Genomic DNA, 22,845 nt, shown 5'->3' with positions numbered 1-22,845 from the left:
TGGTACCATCATGGGACTTCACTGTTTTGTAAGGGTAGTGTGTACATTGAGCAGTCTTTCACTCTCATAGTTCTGACCTTCAAAAAGAGTAAAATTTGGGAGCGTGCAGAAAGTTGAATTACTGGATTAAGACCAGTGTCTGCCTGCAAAGATACTTCACCACCAGTTGTACCTCAGTAGAGAGCAAGGTTGTCCTTGGTCTCATGTAGGTCTGAAAAAGGCTTTGCAAGGAAACACGATCTCAATTATGTTGTCACCACACAAACATGGTCCTCTATAATGCTGTCATATTTGTTGTTTTCCACCCCTGACTTTGGGTTGTCAGTTTTTTAAAACCACTGGTAGGATATGCATTTGAGGAGTCTTTCGATAGTGTTGACAGGTTGCCTTAAGCCATCCACATTATCTTGTGTAATCTTTCTGATGCCACCATGACTTATGAGGTTAAATAGGGTAGGGCTGCAGTCTGTGGCTGTGGAACAACAAATCTCTGTTGCTCTTCTCAACAACAGACTTTTCTGGGTCTTCCACAGATTTGCCCATTGTTTGCCTATTGTTGTACTGTGAGATACATTTACCGTGTCAGTCGTTGTAGCCTTCACTGATGATATTGAGTGAATTCTATACTCCAGCAGCAACAAAATCTCTACACTGAGGATGAGCACCACGTGTGTGTGTGTGTGTGTGTGTGTGGTGGGGGGTGGAAGGAAGGGCTAGGCAGTTTCTCAACTCCCCCAAGGAATTGGGGGAAATGGAAAAGTAAAATTAACAGCAGAGATTGAGGGAGCTTTCCCTTTATTTATTTTTTTTTTTGTGTATGTTCAATATCTCAGAAGTGTTCCCAAGGAGCCAGGGAACCTAGGTTCTAATCCTGACTTCGCCACTTACCTGCTGTGTGAGACTGGGCAAGTCACTTCTCTGTGCCTTAGGTTCCTCATACCTGTTCTCCCTCCTACTTGAAACCGTGTCTCATGTGGGACAGGAGCTGTATCACCCTAATTTATCTTCTATCTACCCCAGCGCTTATTACAGTGCTTGGCACACAGGATGGGCTTGACAAATACCACCATTACTATAACACCAAAATGCTGTGATTGTATTTTTTTCCTCCTTTATATTCTAAGGAAAATTGGTGAAGTTTGTGCATATGTGTACAGGACACACACACACAGACTGCTCCATGGGTTGATTTTGGGAGAATCTGGTACTGATTTCTCTTTTTCCACCTTGCCTCTCTTCCCTTTTGTAAGTTTTGATATAAAGCAGCCATTCTTTTTTTGATAGCAATATGCCATGCTCTTCTGTCCTTGGCAATTGACTCCCAGTTTTTTGCTGGGATGCAGTACTGTCTGAAGTTTTTACCGTATCCTTAAAACATTCTCTTTGCCCTCCTTGCTTTTTGTGTCCCAATTTTGCACTTCTTACAGTAGCTTTTTGTATGCCCTGCTGTTGTTCACTCTTCACATGTGTCCCCACCCACCATAGCTGTCTTATGGTAAAAACAGCTTTGATGCTAGCAAGTTGACTTTGTTTCAGAACTTCATTGTTCAAAATCTTGTTTAGCCACTTGATATTGAGTTTGGCTCATCAATTGAACTGCTCAAGGAACTGAATGTGGTGCCTTTGTGGGATCCAGATCTCACTGCCCTTGAGAAGATTAGATAGCACTGTATCTCTGTCACCCAAGTAGTTTGGTCTGGGGTCTGAGAGATTTTTGCCACCCACAGTAGGGCAGCATCCCAAAGGTTGTGCTGATCTTGACTTGGTGTTTTACTTCCTTGTCTATCATTGCATCACTGAGCTAGGTGCTGCCTAGTGAACATAATTCTGTGACCACATTTAGCTCTGCTACCAATATGCAATTTTTGGCTGTGTGTGTGGCTTCGCTGTACATCACCTTGGATTCTCTAGGCTTATTACCAGCCTCTAATGGCTAGGCTAATTCAAATGATGCTGGAGTACATGCCTTCAACAGGAGCGTGTTGACTAAAAGCTGGAGTTCTGCAGAGATGAGCAAAAACCCTTGGTGGTGGTGGAGTAGGGGGGAATGCCCTGTGAAAGTGCCATGGAAGATGAATTTAAATTGGAGCTGAATGTGCCTTTACCACAAAACGGGCTTCTGCTCATTTCAACACTGGCAGAACTACTTCACTGAAACAGTTCTGTCTAATGAGATGGGCACATCCTGCTCTTGCTTTGCCATGAGTTATAAAGGTGTACATCAATCAGTAATTCTGTTTGGGGGCTAATCCGTTGCAGAACACTGTACTAGACATTGGAAGAGCACAACAGAAACATTAGACATGATCCCTGCACTCAGGGAGCTTGCACTCTAGTGGAGGAAGTGCATGAACGTTACTGGAGAAGGGTAAAGTCTGATCCCTGCCCATGTCCTCCTACTGACCCCCTTTTTTTACCCTACAACTACTGCTCTTCTCCTCAGCCCCCCTGGGGTCCAGGCATAATCTCATTACCTGTCTGCACAGCATTAAAACTCTCCAAGTGCATCATGGGATGGTTCATTGGCCTCTGTAGCTGCTCGTAGTAGGTTCTGCCAAAAGGCAAAATGCCAACCGTTACAGAACAGCAGTCTGATTCAGAACGGTAAACCCTGGATTCCCTTAACTTTGGGGAAGCCCAATAGCTTTTGTTCAGAATTGACTTCCTATAGAGTTCCATGCTTATGTAAAGAAAATACAAGAATCCTATGTAAAATAAAAAGCATCAGGGCTTTGGACGCTGAGAAGTCCAGATCCAGTGACTGAGTCCATTAAAGTGGGAGCCTCAGAGCCATATTTGAGGAACCGCAAGTAAAATCAATAATAAAAGGCACTTGCGCCCTCCTCCCCTCCCCTCTCCTCTTAGAAGATGTTTTTGTACCATAATACAGCTGTGTTGTACTTGAAGTGTGTACAGTAAATATAAGCCCAGAACACCCTTCTGAGGTTTTTAACATACACAAAAAAAGAAAGAAAAAGCTCCCTCGATCTCTGCTGTTTATTTTTCTTTTCCATTTCCCCTGATTCCTTGGGGAGCTGAAGAACTGCCTATCCCTTCCCCTCCACCAACACAGACACACACACACACACACACACCACCCCCAAATACGCCCCTCTCCCTCTAAATGCCCCCTTGCTGCGGCACAACGTTACTCTGTAAGAGACGGAAATTTGACACTCCAGCACGCAACGTTCTGGCTCTCCACGGAAAGAGTGTCCAAAAGAAGCTGGGATTTATGGAGAATTTTTTTTTTTCTGGTGCAGACTCAGGAGAGGGAAATCCGTGGCCCTGCTCATGCAAAGCTGATGGTTTTTAGCAGGAGCAGTGATTTTTCTCTTCCGTTTCTCTGCTGCATTCCTCCTCTTTTAACTACCTCACTAACCTTGTAAAAAAAAAAAAAACTGGCAGGCTCTGGACATTTTGCATGCTGAAGAAAATCACTGTTTTGCCTGAAGCAAAGGAACATAAATGTTGCAACACTGACTCCTCCTCTAATGGGGAGAGAGCGAACAAGTGCACAGAGTTGTTTCTCCCAGAACCGTCTGACTGGATACCTTGTAACCTACGCTGCTAAACCATAGACATTTCTTCTGTGTTTTTTTCTTTTCTTTTTTTTTTCCTCTGGATTTACTGACTGTTCATGAAACCAGTTTCACCCACTATGGATTTTCCCGTCATTTTTCAGGAAGTGGCCACGGATTGATCTCTCTCTCCTTCTCCCAGACTTCGCTGCTTGGCAAAAGTGAGTACTGGACTGAGTCCTGGGGTGGGTAAGCCTGTTCTGAAAGCTATATCTACCTGGCCAGCTCTCTTTCTCCCTGTCTCTCTTTCCTCTCTCTCTCTCTCTTTTCTTTCTCTCTCTTCTCTTTCCTCCCTTTTCTCTCTCATTTCTCTCTCTTCTCTGTCTCTGTTCTTGCTCTCTTCTCACTCACTCCCTCTCCTCTCTCTCACTGTCAGACTGTGGATTATCAGGCACACATGGGGGAGGGGGAGAAGAAAGGAGGCAGTGTAAAGGATCACTAGCTTTCAAGAAAATAAAGAAACGTAGCAGAAGCCAGCGAGATCGGAGACAGTGACTGCTTCCAGCAGTGTGCGTGTGGGGGGGTGTGGCGGGGGGGTAGGACTTTGTCTACCCCAGGCAGTGGCTCATACTCATCCTCTTCACACCAACCCTCCTCCCTTGTACCGAAGAGCTAAAATTAACCTGTAACTGAAGTGGTTTGGAGGCTTGATTTTTCCCTCCGCACCCCCCCCCACCAACCCCTCCCCATGCTGCTTTTACAACTGCAAGCAGACCAGCTCGCCTTTTGCATGGCATCTCCAGATGCACCCTTGAGAGAGGGAGAGAGTTTCAGTGGGCTGCAAGATTTCTAACAGGGAAGTGGCTTACGTCAAAATGAAAGGTGGAGAGGAAAGTGTGTGTGTGTGTGTGTGAGAGAGAGAGAGTGTTACAGTGACAGTCTAGTTGGGGGGCAATGAGGTTGGAGAGCAGGCCCTGCCCCAGGCAGCCAGGGGCACCTGTCGAAGTCCTCAGAGCAGAGAGAAAGTTATGCCTGGCATGGCCCTGCCAGGGCACACTTCTCATGGGAAGTCCATGTGGGAGAATGTGCCTGCCGGTAGTCCGCTAGATGAGGGGAGAGGGAAGCCCAGCTTAGCAGCGGGAGGCTAGGAGGAGAAGAGATAATCCACCCTGACCAAGTGAGAACAAGGGCATCGGGATAGGGTGAAGAGGCAGAGAGGGCTTCCTCACTTCTCTGCATCTGAAAACATCCTTTTAGTGACCTCTGCCTGAATCCAGAGGTTCTGCCCTTTATCACAGCTGTCCTCTTCCAGGGGACCACCATATCCAGGCTTCAGAAAAGGAGACAAACTGTCCATCTCTCCAAGGCAAGAACAACAACTCAAAGTGTCAGCCCCTGGAGGGCCAGGCACCATACCTAATTCTCACCTATAGATTTATTTTTTCCAGTGCTTAGTACAGTGCTCTGCCCGTTGTAGGTGCTTTATAAATGCTATCACCATTCTACTGTTCAGTAAAGGAAGGAGGCTTTCCAATTAGGTGCTGTTTCCTTGAGGGAAAGTGGAGGTGGATATCGAGTGAGGTTTTTTAATTTTTTTTAACTTAATGGGTTCCTATGGGGAACTTTCCTCTTCATGTTCCCAATTCCCAGATAGAGACACCATCCTTCTATAGGAATTCTAGGGGGAACTGGGATCCTTCTGGCTAGTGAGTCTCCCTTGCTTTGAGGAGAAGAGAGATCTACACTATTCACATCACTGTCTTTTGGGTGGTTGGAGAGTGGCTCCTTCTTTTCTTCCACCATTCTGTAAGCCCCCCTCTAGGCTGTAAGCTCAATGTAGCAGGGAATGTATCTGTTATCTTGTCGTACTCTCCCAAGCGCTTAATACGGTGCCCTGCACATAATAAGCGCTCAATAAATATGATTGATTCTATGCCTCCCTATACTCCCCAGTTCAGCGCAGAAATCAAACAGTGGGGTGTCAGGGGAGAGTTCAACTGTGCAGATGTCCGTGATTGGGGTCCTGGCTACATTTCAAGCAGAGACCCTTCTGCTTCAGGGAACAGAGCAGGCAGGCTATAGTACCAAAACAGATTCACAATATAGGGCTTTCTGATCATCTTCAGGACCCTCCATGGTCCTAGTGCAGCACCCACTGTCCTTTATATCAGTTCAGGTAAACTTCTTACCATCTCATCCTCCCCCAGAGGGAATAATGTCAATGACTTCATCATGCTAGTACACATACCTGCTGCAAATTTATTTCTCAGGGTGAGGGAAGCGGGGCTGTTTTGGGGTGGGTCTATAGCATGTGCTGTGGGATTGCAAGATTGTCACTAGGAGGGCTGTCGGACTTCCCTTCTCAACCTTCTTTGGGAACATAGAATAGGATGCAAAGCACATGCAGCTGGGTACTGTTGCAAAGAGAACTGGGATATGGATGGGTGGAAAAGGCAAGTTTCTAGGTTACGTAGTGCTTAGTGTAGTGTCAGTGCTTAGTATAGTGCTTGGCACATAGTAAGCCCTTAAGTTCCTGTTATTATTATTCTCAGAGTGTGGCCAACTCTGGGGAAACAGGTCCATCTCCCAAGACAATAAGTACAAAATCAACCTTACCCCCACTTAATCCTGTCCCACTTACTCAAGCTCTGTTCCCTGACTTCCTTGCTACACCTGTCTATCATGCAGAAAAGGAAAATAAAAGCAAAAATTTAACCTATAAAGATGCTGGCACTCCTTTAAATTGCTAGAGTCGTTTGAGGATGTATTCCACATTGCATGAAGCACAATTTGGTACCTTGCCGGTATTACTGATAGCCATGTTGAACAAGAAAAATGGTTGCTGAGGCCAAGGATGAGTGATTATTCTGAAGATTAGCCATTTCCTGGTAAATGGGTCTCAACTTAGTTGTACTTCTAGGTCTAAAAACCAGATTTTAAAGTTCCTTTTCTCTGGTGCTTTCTCTTTCTACTTATTTCTAAGAGGCATGAAAAAAAAGTGCCTGATGGAGGTCTTTCCCTACTTATCACCTTTTTGCCTTCACTTTCAGCCAAGTCAGAAATTGCTAATATGGAGGGAAGGGCAAGGAGGAAAAGGGGAAGAGGGGCAACATAAATTTCCTTAGAACTTCAAAAGAGATTTTGATTGGTTTGCATAAGTGTGGGATGAAAGTTGGGCACAATTCTGATAGCTGTTGATTATCATGTTGTCAGCTAAAGCAAAAGACATCTAGATTGCAAGCTCCTCCTCTAGACTCTAAGCAACTGTGGGCAGTGACCGTGTTTACCAAAGCTGTTGCATTGTATTGCCTTAAGCACTTAGTACAGTGCTCTGCACATAGTAAGTGCTTTGAAATGCTGGAGTATGACAAATGGAATCCTCCTGCAGCCATAGAGAGGGGGAACCTACATTCCATTCAGGGAATAATCAGGCTCTTCACCTTATGCTTTAACCTTTGGAGAGCTATGGACTGAAAGAAACCAGATGAGCCTAATAGAAATGTGGAGCAAGCTTCAGAAAAATAAATACATTTCGACTTACTCTTGCTATTTACAATTTGGTCTTTGTGGAAACTTATTTGGGGGAGGGGGGAAAAACTCGGAGGGTATTGGCTGTGGGCGAACCAGAAAAAGGGGTGCAATGGAGGATGGGTTGTCACTGGTATTGTGCATGGAACAAGGCTAATTCTGTGAGTCAGATAGAATTTTCGCTGTCTGGTGACTTTTTTGTGAGCCATGTGTCAGGCCGAATTAGGGCATTCAATATTATGCTTTGGTGTCAGTTTTCTTAGCAATTCCTCCCTTCAAGCCACTGAAATTTGTCACCAAATCCTATCAATTCTTTCACATGTCTAGAATTTGCCCCCTCCTCTCCCTCCAAACTGCTTCTACATGGATCCAAGCACTTGTCCTATTCCACCTTGACTACTGTATCAGCTTCGTCACTACCCTACCTGCTTCAGTCTCTCCCCACTCCAGTCCATGCCTCACTCTGCTAGCCAGATCATTTTTCTAAAAAAAAATTCAGTCCACATCTTCCCACTACTCAGGAACTTCCAATGGTTGTCTGTTTACCTCAGCATTAAACAGAAACTCCTTTCCATGGGCTTTAAAGCACCCAATCAGCTCTCCCCATTCTATTAACCTTGCTCATCTCCCACCACAAACCCACCTGCACACTTTGCTCCTCTACTGTTATTGTTATATTTGTACTCTGCCAAGATTTAGTAGAGGGCTCTGCACATAGTAAGCGCTCATTAAATATGATTGACTGACTGCTCACTGTACCTTGAACTTGTCTGTCTTACCACTAGCCCCTTGTCGACATCCTCCCCTCGCCTGCTACTCTCTCTCTATATCCAACTGTGCATCGCTCTCTCCATTTTCAAAACTCTCAATAAGTATGATTAACTGCAAAAGTGCTTCCATTATTCCCTTTGTTGGACAGATGAAGAAATTAAACCATGGGTGTTGCCATTGTATCCCAAGGAGCTTGGGACTGAGTCAGGATTACACCTCCTAACCACTTTATCCTGATTAGCCAACAGCATGGTATGGACCTCCCACATTTTGCTCTCAAATCTTGAACTTGGACTACTCACAAGCATTGAAAGGTATCTTTTAGTAGCATCGTGGGTGTGTGTATGTATCCTTTCATGATACTATTGTCTACTACCTTACTGTGGCAAATTTGTTGGTGGTAAAGAACACCTGTGCATACATTAGATTTCTGATCAATCAACATCCATTCTCCTGTTCCCCCATGAGGAGTGGGAAAGGAGGCATGGGAGAGAGAGCTGTGGAGAAGGGTCTCAGAGGGGCCCAGGAAGGGACCAGCCTTCCCACAGCTGAGTCTCTCCCCATCTATCCAGGAATCAAGAAAGGATCAAAAGTTGCCTTTTGCCCTTCTGCTTCTGGCCCAGCTCCCCTAGGCCATCTCTTCAGTTGTGCACACTGAGGCTTCTGTTGTGTCTCCCTTGCACCCAATAGCATTGTTCATTCAAAGCTTGTCAAATAATGGGTGGTCATAAGCCTTGGAAAAACTTTCTACATAGTTTTCTTCATACTCCAAGAAGATGCTGTGGTGAAGTTGACTTTGGTGAGTGTGTGGGAAGACCAGTGTAGAACCCATCTCACTATGAGAACACACAAAGAGCTCCCTTTATAGTACTAATGTGTGTGCTGTTGGCAACACGCACACAAACACATTGCTTTTGCTTCTTTGCCTCTAACTTGAACAGGACAGAACTTGTCAACTGGGTTAATCTCTGGGGACAGTTCAAAATATTAGAAGAGGCAGAGTATTGGGGTAAACCATAGGATCAGTAAATGGGAACTCAGTAGTTGGGGTGAGGGGAGCGTTCAAGAGTCTAGGAGTAGATGATGAAGAGTTCCCTGAGGCTTCGAAGTGAACAGAAATTATTTTCTTTGGTCACCTACTCTGTTCTGTTGCCACTTTCCACTAGGGTGTAGCAAGTCATTTCTTTGTGTGTTGAAAGTATGAGCTGGTGGCATGATTGAAGGAGATTCCTCAAAAAAAAGAGGGGTGCATAAAGGAGGATGAATGTTGGGAGGGGTTTTTTGAGTGAAATCTTGAGTCCCCAGGGATCAGTTTCTAAAAGCCGAAACCCCCTGGATTAGAGAATTATAATTGTGTATATGAACCTTTGAGCACTGAAAATAAGAACAAGTGAAATCAATCATTTGAATAAAATGAATAAATGTCTTCTACCCAGATCCTCCTGTAGCTGCATTTGGTAATGCTATGGCTCCAGATATGATACTGGAATTGGCAGGAAGGGCCAGCCATTTTCCTCTTTAGAGAGCCATTTGTGACGAAACACAGGCATTGTGGATAGGAGGACAGTTTAGTTTCCACTGTTAAACATTTACCTTTTGATCTTTAATCATGGTGGTAGTTAGTAGTTATGGAAACGTAGGTTTCCATAACTACTTGTTAGCTAGTCAGAATTGTTTTCAGAAGGGGGATTACCAAAAGCTTCAGGGAAAATGTGTGTGAGAGAGAGGTGGATGGGGAAGGAGAGAATAAGAAAATATCTGAATAATGGCTATATGGGCAGCATATAATCAACAATTTGTGTTAAGTGTACAATGTGCAAAACAGTCCAGAGCAGTATGGAGAATACTTGACCATTAATTCTGACCCATTTCCCATCCCACGAATGCAGAATGAATAGATGGGACAAGATGGGTAAATGCAACAATTTAAAAACAGTAAAAATAATAGCAATTTCTTCCTTAACTCCTCAGACTCCTCCAGTGCCTGTCTCTGTGGCTCCATTCACATGGCCACCACCTTCCCAGAAAAGCAGTGTGGTCTAGTGGAAAGAGCAAGGGCCTGGGAGTGAGAGGTCCTGGGTGCTAATCCCGGCTCTGGCATGTACCTGCTGGGTGATCTTGGGTAAATGTGCAAAATGGGCTTTCAGTACCTGTTCTCCCTCCTGCTCAGACTGTGAGCCTCGGGGGGGGGGGGGGGCTGATTATCTTGTATCTACCCTAGAGCCTAATATAGTGCTTAACAAATAGCATAATTATCATTATTGTCAATAATAATCATAAAAGTCCAAAATGCTAGTCATGGACTTAAGCCTCTCTGATGGTAGCCAAGAGAGTCAAGAGGGCATGATGAGCCTTGGGACTGTGAGTGAAAATCAATAGTTTTTATCAAGCATTTACTCCATGCAGAGCTCTGTAAGTGCTGGGAAGAGTATTGTAATGCAGGTAGACCTAATCCCTGCCCTCAGAGAGCTTCCAATCTAGTGGGGGAGGCAGACATGAAAATAAATTACAGATAAGGGAACCAGCAGCATGTATGGAGTAGATTGTCATAGAGAAATGAAGCATCCAGGCCGGGGTGTAGTGGGTGAGGAGCAAGGATAAGTTAGAGGGAGATAGCTGATTGGGAGTCCTGGGTTATGCGTCACAGAGGCTGAAGCATCATTGTAAAGTGGAGGGCCCAAATTGTTTAATGGCCTTCTCCTGAATGTCCCAGAAAGCTTTCCTTTTAGAGTGGCACAAGGCCTCACCTCAAACCAGAAACCCTGCTGTTAGAGGATCACATCTCTTCTGAACTGCTGAATTCCAAGCAGATCAAGGCTGAGTTGGAGAAGCCCACCATGACAAAATTATCCCAATGTTCATGAAGGCCATGAATGCAAATTCCTTCCATCTTGGAAATACTTATTCTGTGGTTAATGGAATTAAGAGTAAAACTGGGCACAGACACCCACTTTAGAAGTGTCAGGAAACTATCTGTTGTTGGTCCTGTTTGTGCTCCAGCTTTTTCTGAGAAGATTAAATATCATTCTGTCCTTAACCATCATTAGCTCTTCAACATGGAGCATTCCAGTGGTTCACTTCTTCACTCTCAGCATCTTTTCTTTCAGAAAAAGTAGAGGGGGAAAATTAGATTCCCAGAACCTCTTATATTAATAGTCAGTTTTCATAGGCCATATAGACCCTGGTTTTCTTCATCACTCTGGGGCTCAGGCTTTTCAGAGGCCACCAGTAGTACTTTACAACATAAGTCGGTGGACATGACCTGGATCTGATAAGAGAAAGCCCTGCCAGGTCACAGATCCTTTGGGCCTCAACACAGGCCAGAGGAATGTGTCTAAGCACGTAGTGTAGTGTAATGGTGGGTGCTCAATAAATGTCATCATTTAACATAGCGATATGGTTTCAGACCTCTTTCTCCCACTCACCTTAGACCTCCTGGGCTCTTGTGCCTCTCTTGCACTTCTCAGTGAAGTTGCTCATGGTTGAAATGATCTACACACACCACAGTGCGCCCATCAACCAGCAGGGACAACTGTGCAGATAAGTTACTCTGCTCCCCGGAAGTCGGGGATGGCCTGAAAATGGGAACTCCCCAGGTGGATTTGGAATGGACTCTGGGATTTGGTTGAGCTCTATTTTTGGAATCAAACATTGACTTTTCTCCCTAAGGAATAACGAGGGTAGGTTGGGCCTCAACGTGTGGGAAGCCCTATTGTTGCCCTAGTTTTTATTCTAGTCCATCAATTGTTTTCCTCTTATTTCTGAGAATCTTCAATCATGCAGGATGGGATTTGTGTACTACTTGCCTGCACCCTCAGTAACAAAAATCAGTCAATCAATCATTGATTGCTTAACTCTATGCAGAATATTGTACTAAGCTGTTAGGACAGTACAATATAACAGACATGTTTACTGTCCACAGTGAGCTTACATTCTGGAGGGGTAGACTGGCATTAATATAAATAAGTTACAGATCTGTACATAAGTGCTTTGGGGTTGAGGGAGAGGTGAATAAAGGGAACAAATCCAAGTGCAATGGTGATGCAAAGGGAGTGGGAGAAGAGGAAATGAGGGCTTGGTCAGGGAAGGCCTTTTGGAGAAGTTGTGCCTTCAATAAGGCTTAATGTAATAATAACAAAGCCATAGAACCAATGAGGGAGAAAATGTGTGGCCTAAAGGAAAGAGCATGGGCCTGGGCGTTAGAGGACCTCGGGTTTAATTGTGGCTTTGCAACTTACCTACTCTGTGACCTTGGCCTCGCCTAACTTCTCTGGGCCTTAGTTTTCTTATCTATAAAATGAGGATTACCTGTTCTCCTTCCCACTTAGAATGTGAGCCCTTTCTGGGATAGGGATTGTGTCCAACCAGTTTTTATACATACATCAGTTTACCTAGTAATCACTTGACCTAACAAAATTATTTTATCCCTCACCTTCATCCATTTTGGTACCTGAAGGGAGTATAATGTGATAAACATAGAAAATATAAGTGAAGTGCATTCTCTTCAGCTGAAGGGTGCAACCTTTTATTGGCTAGACCATGGTTGACAAAGAAAATGACATCTCTGGTTTGTGTAAAATAACAATGGCTGAATTCATTCCTGAGGTTGCTTTAGATCAAGTCAGAGAGGTGTTTGGAAGGAGAGATAATCAATCATATTTTTTGAGCATTTACTGTGTGCAGAGCACTGTAGTCTTGGAGAGTGCTTGAGAGAGTACAATACAACAGAGTTGGTAGATTCATTCTCTGCCCACAGTGACCTTACAGTCTGGGGGGGGATAGACATTAATATAAACAAATTACAGATATGAATCCGGTTATAACAGCAGGCTCATGCTGAGGGTGTGAGGCATGAAAGAGGAAGAGCATTTCCAACTCTGCTGGGGACATTGTGAAGTTGGGGGACCCAGAAACCCTCTTCCAAAAGCCATGGCCAGTGGATCTTTTAAGTACCTGCCATCGAAAGAATGCATCCCCTGAGTGTACCCACTGGCTGCTCCCTGTCTAGGTCTTAGTACAACATTTGACAGTTAGTAAAGGCTTAAAAAGTGCCATTAACAACCACAATTAGGACTTTCCCTTCCCTCTGTTTCTCTCTTCCCCCACCATCCCTCATCCCTGTTTCCTGTTTTTTTTTCCTATTTAAGCAAGGTAAAGAACCAGCAGCAATATACACCTTCCAGGTGTTGTGAAGTTATTTGGACATAGAACAGTAACCTTGTCCTTGGACTGTAAAAGCTCATTTTGGGTAGGCAATGTGCCTGTTACATTGTTGTTATTGTATTCTCCCAAGCACTTAATACAGTGTTCTGCACACGGTAAGTGCTCAAATAAATGTGATTGGCTGACTGACCTCTTCCTCCTTCACCCTTCCTCTCCCTTCCCACTCCTGGCACACACTGACAGTGCTGTCAGCTGTTTAACTGGCAGTTGGGGTTGAGAAAGAAGAAGGGAGTCCAGGGCATAGTTGCTAAATGGAACTTCATATGGCCTCTGGCCTGATGGGACACAGTTTGTCGAGACAAGAGAACGGCTTTGCTACCTCTACTTAACTACATCTACTTAGCACTGCCTTCTCCATCCAAGTCACCATCCTCACAGGGTCTGGTGATAGGGCAAGAAAAACATGAGGGAAAGAGAAGGGAAATTGTGCCATCTGTATCCAAAAGTGTATAGTAGCATGAGAAGCAGCGTGGCGTAGTGTTAGAGCTCGGGCCTGGGAGTAAGAAGGTCATGAGTTCTAATCCCAGCTCCACCACCAGTCTGCTGTGTGACATTGAAGTGACTCCACTTCTCTGTACCTCAGTTACCTCACCTGTAAAATGGGGATTGAGACTGTGGGTCCCAAGTGGTACAGGGACTGTGACCAAACTGATTTGCTTGTAATAATATTAATGTTAGTATTTTTAAAGTGCCTACTATGTACCGAGCACTGTTCTAAGCACTTGTATCCACCCCAGCACTTAGCATAGTGCCTGGCACATAGTAAGAGCTTAACAAATACCATCATCATTATTATTATTAGAGACCACAAACCAGTGAAGGGTTTTATTTTTTAATAGAGTTAGATGTGAAATTCCCATTCTCAAGATTTTATCCTAGAATTTTAACTACTATGAAAACCAGCACTCTTCTTGTAGGAATGAACTTCCAGTAATTAATGGAGAAGGTGGGAAAGCAGAATTAGATGCTCAGTATAGGCCAGCACTTGACACCCGGCACCAAACTTGATATGGGGAAGAGAAGGTATTTGGTTCCCCTCTATCCTGCCTCTGGGGCCAATATTATTGAGAAATCCTCCATCTGCTGCCCTCCTGTCTAGGCCCACAGTCAGGCTCAGGCCCAGACATCCTCAGTCCAGTAAAAGTCCTGCTTCACACTTTTTTTGTTTTTGGAGTAGGAGGCACTCTGTGTCCCAGAGTGTTCCAGGACTTGGCGAGAAACTTGACAGAATCAATCACTTCATTGTCATGAGAAATGTTTTCCCTTTCTTGTCATTTTTTGCTTGAAACAGCAAAGGGCTTGAACAAGAATTGGTTCCAGTGATTTGTCCTCCTCAGGGATAAGTTTTGAAGCAGGGGCAAATGCTGTATCTGAGATCAGTTCTATACAGGACAAAATGACCCTTCTCTACAGGCCAGTGATCTGTGGAGGAAGTTGAAAATCTCTGCCCCTGAAGCGATTGTAAGTCCCTGAGGGTAGAGACGTGACTACCAACTGTGTCATATTGTACTCTCCCAAGCTCTTAATGTAGTGCTCTGCACACAGTAAGCACTCAGTAAGTACCATCGATTGAATGAAATGGGTTTCATAATGGTTAAGGGGGCTCATGGGAGTGGCCATCTTTTAGCAGAAGTCTCCATCTTCAGCAGATGCCCACCTACCAAGCATACCACTGCCCACTGGGGAGTAGCAGCGGGGAGGGACATAGTGTCCCTGTGGAGCCGGGGACAGGCTTAAAGCCTGTAAAGCCATGCTCTTGTCCTTGTCCTGACAAACTGTGTCCCATCAGGCCAGAGGCCATATAAAGTTCCATTTAGCAACTATGCCCTGGACTCCCTTCTTTCTTTAGTAGTAATAGTACTTACTACTAAAGCAGCATGGCATAGGGGATAGAGGATAGGGCCAGGAGTGTGAAGGTCCCAGGTTCTACTCCTGCCTCTGCCTTGTCTGCTGTGTGACCTTGGACAAGTTACTTCACTTCTCTGTGCCTGTTCCCTCATCTGTAAGATGGGAATTGAGACTCTGAGCCCCATGTGGGACAGGGTCTGTGTCCAACCCAATTCCCTTATAACCACCCCAGCGCCTAGTACAGTGCCTGGCACATAGTAAGTACTTGAATACCATAATTATCATATTATTATTTATCAAGTGCATACTGTGTGCAGAGCACTGTACTAAGTGCTGGGAAAATATATTAGGGAGCTGGTCAGAATAGAGGTTGTGTTGCGGGGTGGGGAGTGGGATCTCCTCTCCAAAGAGGTTTATAATAAATATAATAATAGCATGTGTTAAGCACCTAATATGTGCCAGGCACTGTACTAAGTGCTGGTGGGTACTAAAAGGGGTGGGTACAAGATGATCAGGTCAGACGCAATTCCTCCTTCACCAGAGCCCCACAGTGTAACAGTATCAAGAGTATTTATTGAGCAATCTCAATACCATTCATTTTATTGAGCAGGACTATGAGGAGAGCTTTATGCTAAGCACTTGAAGAAGTAGAAGCGGCATGGCACAGTGGATAAAGCATGGGCCTGGGGTCCAGAAGGTTATGGGTTCTAATCCTGGCCCAGTCACTTATCTGCTGTGTGACCTTAGGCAAATCACTTCACTTCTCTGTGCCTCTCTTACCTCATCTGTTAAATGGGTATTGAGACTGTGAGCCCCACATGGGACAGGGACTCTGTCCAACCCCGATTTACTTGTGTCAATTCCAGTGCTTAGTACAGTGGCTGGTACATAGTAAGCACTTAACAAATAATGTGATTTATTATCCACAAAAATAGATGGGATCACTGGCCTCAAATAATCGGCAGTGGAGGAGGGGTGTGTATATATAAATGAACAGGGAATAAGGGAATGTCCCCTTTAGTCCCCACCTTCCCTGCCAAAAAAAAATACACATGGAAGATGACTTTGGTGGAATTTTCAGCACCAGTGATGACCAAAAACTCCTTGCTACCTAGTTTCATTTTTAGTGGTGGGGAAAGTGTTCAGACACTGGAACTGACTGTTTAGGTCTTCTGGTTTCAGAGTTGGGAAAACTCGGTTCTGTTTCTGCACTACTCTATCTTTCTGGGTGATCTAAGCCCGCGGATTCTCCGCCTGTGAAAAGGAATAATGGGTCCAGCGGCCCCTAGCCTCCCCCAGGGGGATGTGGTGAGAATTAGTGAGATGATTGCTTGGGAGAAAGGTGCTGCTAATGAATACAAGGTGTTATTGTCTCAGATGTGTGTGTTGACAACTAGCGATTTATCTGAAACAGGAAATTTGCACGAAACAAAGCCCTGCAAAATTAATTCATTGAATAGTTGTACACAGAGCCCTCTACTGGGTGCCTACTGTTTGCAGGGCACTGTGCTAAGCTCTCAAGAAACTACCAAAAATGACACACACACACACACACACACACACACACACATAGACCCTCCTTTTGAGGACTTAGATGCACTGACGATGGTGGGATTTTTTATCATAACAAATGGATGAGACAGATTTGGTCTCATAGTCTAAAAGACTGAGAACCTGCACCAAGGAATAGATTACCATGAAAGTGGTCTGCATGGCTCCATTCACACCCTTTGATCCCTACCAGCGGTGTTTCGACGGGTCACCTGGCCTGATAAACGAGAGGGGCAGCAGTTGCGCAGAGCGTTAATGGGTGCATGGTTTTCCATTTATGACCCAAGTGACTACAACAGGGTGTGGTGCGGCAACACCATAAGCCAGTAAGTAGTTGCCATAGTAACTACTGGGGGCCTTCTTCAACCAGGTCAACTAACCTTTTCTCGGGATTCCTGCTGTGGCTATCTACCATGAGAGATTTTTTACCACTGCTGGTATTGAACCAGCACTTATCCTGTTACTCCTAGCTGACACACACCACTTCCTCCCATCCCTCTCCTGGGTGAACTCTGGGTCAGACTTTGCAGGGGGGGGGAAAAAAGTGATGGGGGAAGATCATTTTTATTCATATGAATGCCTGCCTCATGTCTGTCTCTCTTATTGTACTCTCCCAAATTTTTAGTACAGTGTTTTACATACAGTAAGTGCTCAGTAAATTCCACTGATTGATTTGATAGTGCTCTTATGATGTTTGTATTATACTCAGGTTTTAAGGTACAATCTGGGCATGAAAAAGTGGAAAGGACAGACACAGAATGAAAACCACATATTGTACATCTAGTACAGAGGAGTTTTTGCTAATGGGCAGTTGTGTGTGTGTGTGTGTGTGTGTGTGTGTACACGTACCCAGACCTCACGCTGAGAAGGTCATTGTCAAACAAACAGTCCCTTCCAGTGTTATCTCAGGGAGTTGTTGTTCTAGCTGCCTCTGCTTCTAGAGCTCCTGCTATCTGCCATTTGGCCTCTTCATTTCTCTCAAGTCCGAAATGACTTTAGGGCCACACGGACACAGTAAGTTCTCTCTTACTAAGAGACTGCATAGTATTATTTTCTGTCTTCATGACAACTCTGTTTTACAACAGGTGGTGTTATTCACGCTACAGGAATCAAAACAGTAAGGCAAAGGGAGTTATGTGCCCATAGTTACCCAGAAAGTTTGCAGAAGAGCTATGTAAGAATACTCTTCTTTCTAGCCCCTCATCTGGTGGTTTCTTTTAGAGGAACCAGCTGACTCCACAGGGGCCTGCAGGTCTCTAGTGTTGTGGGGAAAGACCAGTGGATGACCAGGAGTGCTTTTTTGATTTCCCCCGCACTGATGCCTTAAATCATCATAATTCAATATTTAATCGGTTCCCTAATGGCTCGCTAGGTAGTGCTCACATATACTTAGCCCTCTATCCTAAGGAAACTTGACACACTTACCATTTCAAATCCTGCTTTTGGACAGTGATTTTTCTCTATCAGATGGGGCAGCCCCAAAACTTTGTCAGCTTGATGTTTTTGCTAAATACCAAAATTCATCTGCTCTTAAAGCCCAGGAACTCCTACTACAATCTATCAAGCTCTCTTCACTCCTCTAATACCACCCTTCTCATTGTACCATCATCTCATCTACATCATGGCCACCTCTCATCTGCTTCCTTTCTCTGCACTGGAACTCCTTCCTCCTTCAACAGACCACAGTTTGAGAAGTTTCAAACATGTGTTAGTCACATCTCCTCCAAGAGACCTTCCCTGACTAAGCCCTCATTTCCTCCTACTCTCTTCTGTATCACTCTTGCACTAAGATTTATACCCTTTATTTACCCCAACTTCAGCCCCACTGCAGTTATGTACATATCTGTAATATATTTACATTTCTGACTCTCCCTCCAGACTGTAAGCTCCCTGTGGCCAGGAAACTTGTCTATCAACTCTGTTTTATTGTACTTCCAAAAGCACTTAGTACAGAGCTCTGCTTGCAATAAGCACACAATGACTATAATGGATTGGTTGATCTTTTTGGACTTGGCAAAGAGAGGAGAAAGTCAACATTTTTTAAAGTGACATTACACCGATAAATATTCCTTTATTGCTTTAGGAAGGGGTATTTATCTCTCTGGTGCAATGTTGTTCTTTGGGATTAGTGGGGAAATGATACCATTCTCACGTCTTTAGGAGTATCAGTAGTCAGTTTGATGCTACTGGGAGTTTTCTCTGAGCTGAAGAGCAATTTTACAATAGAGAATCAACAACTTTCCTAAAGGCCTAGCTCAGCCTATGTTTTATGTATCTCTTGCTTCTCACCCTATCCCTCTAAATCTCCCTGCCATCTCCGAGACACCAGGCTTGTATCTCTGGACAGTCATTAAATTTTCAAGTTCCCTAGAAAAAACTTCCATGTAAGATCCACAACACCGTAGTCCTTTAAACAGAGACCTCTCTTTCCCACAGCAGTGAGTGATCCTGAAGAGGTTCTCTTCTAATATCGCAGGGCATGTCAAAGGGAAGTTGGTTGCCAGGAGCTTGTATAATTATGAGATTGAGAGATAAAGGTCAGGCTTCACCTCTACCCCATATTATATTTCCCTATTGTACTTCAATCCTTTATTTAACCAACATATTACTTTCCTGTCTCGGCCATTTTAAAGTCAATTATCTCAGTTCCTATTCATACCATTGTTAAAAGATTTGCTGCCATAGCCTCATCAGGTGATCTGTTGCATTAGAATTTACCACCATACCCTAAAGGTACACCTGGCACCTCTCATCCCCTCTCTCCCCATTTGGTCACACACCAGAAAGGCAGTGAGGGGGTGTCTAGCTATGCTGATGCAGAGTTGAGGGGAGGCTCAAGGAATCAGAGCTGGGAAGCCTGAAGGTGCTAGTCACCGTTTTAAGCACTAGGGTAGATGCGAGATTGGATACAGTCCATGTCCCACATAGAGCTCACAGACTTAATCCCCATTTTACAGATGAACAGTCATCTACACTCCCCAGATCCCACCTCCCACTTTTTGAACCCTTTTAATCCTTTTCTCAAATTCCTTCTCTCTTTCTTCATCCCTACACTGATACTTGGAGACTTTAATACCCACATAGATGTTCCTGACAACCCTTCCATTGCCCACTTTCCTTCACTCCTCAACTCCACTGACCTCCTGCTCCAATCCAGTCCCCCACTCACCAACTTCGACACACACTCGATCTCATCGTCTGTAGCCACTGGAACATCTCTACCCTCACCAACACTGAAATCCCTGTATCTGACCACTACCTCCTCACCTGCCTTCTCTCCCACACACCTCCACTGTACAGATCTGTGCTACTCCCCCACAGAGACCTTTAATCTTTTAATCCCATCCAATTTTCTTAACTCATCATGCCCCATTTAGGCTCCATACCCAAACTACTTTCCCTTGATGACCAAATAGATACTGTCAACACCATGGTCTCTAGTCAACGTACTCACTCCCCTATCCCTTCATTGATCTCGTGCCGCTGACCATCAGCTCGGATCACTCCCACATTCCATTTTCTTCACTCTTGTGCATGAGTTGCAGAGTGCTGCTGGTGGAAATATAGATATCAGGCCGATATCATCCACTTCAAGTTTATCCTTGTGGGCTTTAACTCTTCCCTCTCTTCTGCCCAGCAAAAATATTTCTCCCAAGTGCTCAGGACAGTGCTCTGCACACAGTGAGCACTCAATAATTACGATCAATTGAGGAGTCTGAAATCTGCTCCTACTGGGCTTTGTGTCTTTATGTTGTCAGTGTTTTGTTTCATTTCTCCTTATGTGTCTGTCACCGGTCCCCCCTTTTTATTATTAGATTGTGAGACCCCCAAGGAACAGGGACCGTGTCTAATTCTGACATCTTTCTAGTACTTAGTACAGTTCTCTGCATGCAGTAAGTGCTTAATAAAGATTTATTATTCCAACTGTGATCCTCAGGGCCAACATCTGTCAATTTGAGAAGGGGCTAAGCCCTAATGGACCAATACTCCAAGATCAACCATCTGGGCATGTGTTGAGTCATTTAGAATATATGCATTTTTAGGTGGCTTAGATTGATTGCTTTCCTCACAGTAATTAGCTAAACATTTGTGTGCTTACCCAGGACTTGGGGATTTGTTAACTGTCCTGAATGGAAAGCCAATGTCACCGGCTACAAAGGACGGAAAAAGGATTTTCTTGAAAACAGAATGGTGACCACATTGGATTATAGGGTCTTCAATGGCAGTGTAATGTGTCTATTATTCTTATTTTATGTTGCCAACGCTGAGTACAGCTCTCTACGTGCCAGAGGTTCCGAATAAGTGCTGTTGAGGGGGATGATGGTCGTAAATTTAGAGACTGGCAATTATATTCGCTTGAAGTTTCTCCCCCCAAATTCTTCACACATCCCCTCCGCCTCAACTGCAGTTTCCTCTTGCCACTGAGTTAACCAGGCTGGGGGGAGGAGTAGTGAATTCCTTCTCCGCTGGCAACCCGCAGCTACCTGTTTCTATACCCACTAAATTGTAAACTCCTTGAGGGCAGGGATCATGTCTACCAACTCTTTTGAGCTCTCCTAAAGCCTTAGCACAGTGCCTTGCACACAGAAAGCACTCAGTTAATGCTGTTGATTGAGTCCAGCAAAGTTTGCACTTAAACAAGGGGCATTTGGGGGCTCTCCCTGGTCTGGCACACCCCCAGTTAAGCCTGCAGCAGCAGTCAAGATGCCCTCAAGGGTACCTTGGAGGTGTCAATAAAGGGCAACCTTGGAATCTCGTCATGGGCAGGGAATGTCTACTAATTCTGTAAGTCTCATACTGTCCCAAGCACTTAGTACAGTGCTCTGCACAGAGTAAGTGCTTAATAAATACCATTGATTTAAGGGAAACTGCTCCAATCCACAACTCCTGGAGGTCTGGACTGAGAGTTCTTCTGTAGACTGTGAGCTTGTTGTGGGCAGGGATTGTCTCTATTGCTGTGTTGCACTTTCCCAAGTGCTTAATGTTGGTATTTGTTAAGTGCTTACTATGTGCAGGGAACTGTTCAAAGTGCTGGAGTAGATACAGGATAATCAGGTTGTCTCACGTGAGGCTCACAGTCTTCATCCCCATTTTACAGATGAGGGAACTGAGGCACAGAGAAGTTAAGTGACTTGCCCACAGTCACAAAGCTGACAAATGGCAGAGCTGGGACGTGAACCTGTGACCTCTGACTCCCAAGCCCATGCTCGTTCCACTGAGCCACGCTGCTTCTCTAGTACAGTGCTCTGTGCAGTAAGTGCTCAACAAATATGACTGAATAAATGAATGAATCTCTGAACATACCTAGCTCATTGTCTAGGGGGCCCACCCCCCAACATTAGGGTCAGTTTTGGGGCCTCCAATTTATCTGATGCATTTGAGAAAGTCTAAGCCTACGAGCGGAGGGGAGGAGATTATTTTAGCTTTCCAACTTCTTCCACCTCCCTGTCTCATCACATACAACTGGGGGGACTGGAACCCATTTTCTCACCCAGATATTCAGTACTGTGCTCCTGGGAAGGTGCAGTGTTTTGGGGGGGTTTGTTGTTTTTTTTTAGGTATTAAGTGCTGAGCACTACTAAGCGCTGGGGTAGATACAAGCTAATCAGGTTGGACACAGTTCTTGTCCCACATAGTCCCTGGATTATTATTATTATTTGCAATGCTCTGCCCTAAGTACTTGGGATCCTGTGGAAGAAGTATTAGGTAATAATAATAATGGTATTTGTTAAGCACTTACTATGTGCCAAGCACTTGTTCTAAGTAATAGGGTAGATACAAGATAATAGGGTTGGACACGGTCCCTGTCCCAAAGAGGGCTCACAGTCTTAATATTCCCCAGTGCTTAGTACAGTCCCTGACACATAGTAAGTGCTTAACAAATACCATTTTTTAAAAAAAAGTGTTGTCTCCTGAAAAGAAGCAGCATGGCTTTAGTGGTAAGAGCCCGGGCTTGTGAGTCGGAGGTCATGGGTTCATGGGAATCCCAGCTCCCTCACATGTCAGCTGTGTGACTTTACGCAAGTCACTTCACTTCTCTGTGCCTCAGTTCTCTCATCTGTAAAATGGGGATTAAGACTGTGAGCCTCACATGTGACAACCTGATTACCCTGTATCTACCCCAGCGCTTAGAACCAGTGCTTAGCACATAGTAAGCACTTAACAAATACCAATGTTATTATTATATTTATTAAATAAGACCCACCACAACCTTCTGTATCTTCAAACTCTTCTCCTTCAGTAACATTCTCCTGTAATGTGTTAATTCTACCCTCACCTATTTGCATTGTCAGGTATTCATTTTTCTGTACCCTTGATGTTACCATTTGCATCTTTATTTTTACTGCTGCTTCCACCATGTCTTTGTGATTTGTCTCTCCAAATAGATTGTAAATTCCTCAAG

The 22,845-nt window shown here is 44.5% G+C and overlaps 1 protein-coding gene across 2 annotated transcripts in view; it reads left to right on the top strand.

Annotated features, from left to right (window-relative positions):
• The first annotated feature begins 3,284 nt into the window (after positions 1–3,284).
• PRLR (prolactin receptor) overlaps positions 3,285–22,845 on the top strand; it is a 172,167-nt gene continuing 152,606 nt past the window's right edge. The window contains exon 1 of one of the 2 annotated variants that reach the window (XM_029060808.2): positions 3,285–3,742. The gene's annotated coding sequence lies outside the window, so the exon portion shown is untranslated. The remainder of the gene's footprint in view (positions 3,743–22,845) is intronic. The other variant, XM_029060805.2, reaches the window with a different exon arrangement.

This window comes from Ornithorhynchus anatinus, chromosome 3 (assembly GCF_004115215.2).
Source record: "Ornithorhynchus anatinus isolate Pmale09 chromosome 3, mOrnAna1.pri.v4, whole genome shotgun sequence".
Classification (NCBI taxonomy): domain Eukaryota; kingdom Metazoa; phylum Chordata; class Mammalia; order Monotremata; family Ornithorhynchidae; genus Ornithorhynchus; species Ornithorhynchus anatinus.
Note: the sequence above shows the minus strand (reverse complement) of the source record. Positions and strands in the feature narration are given on the sequence as shown.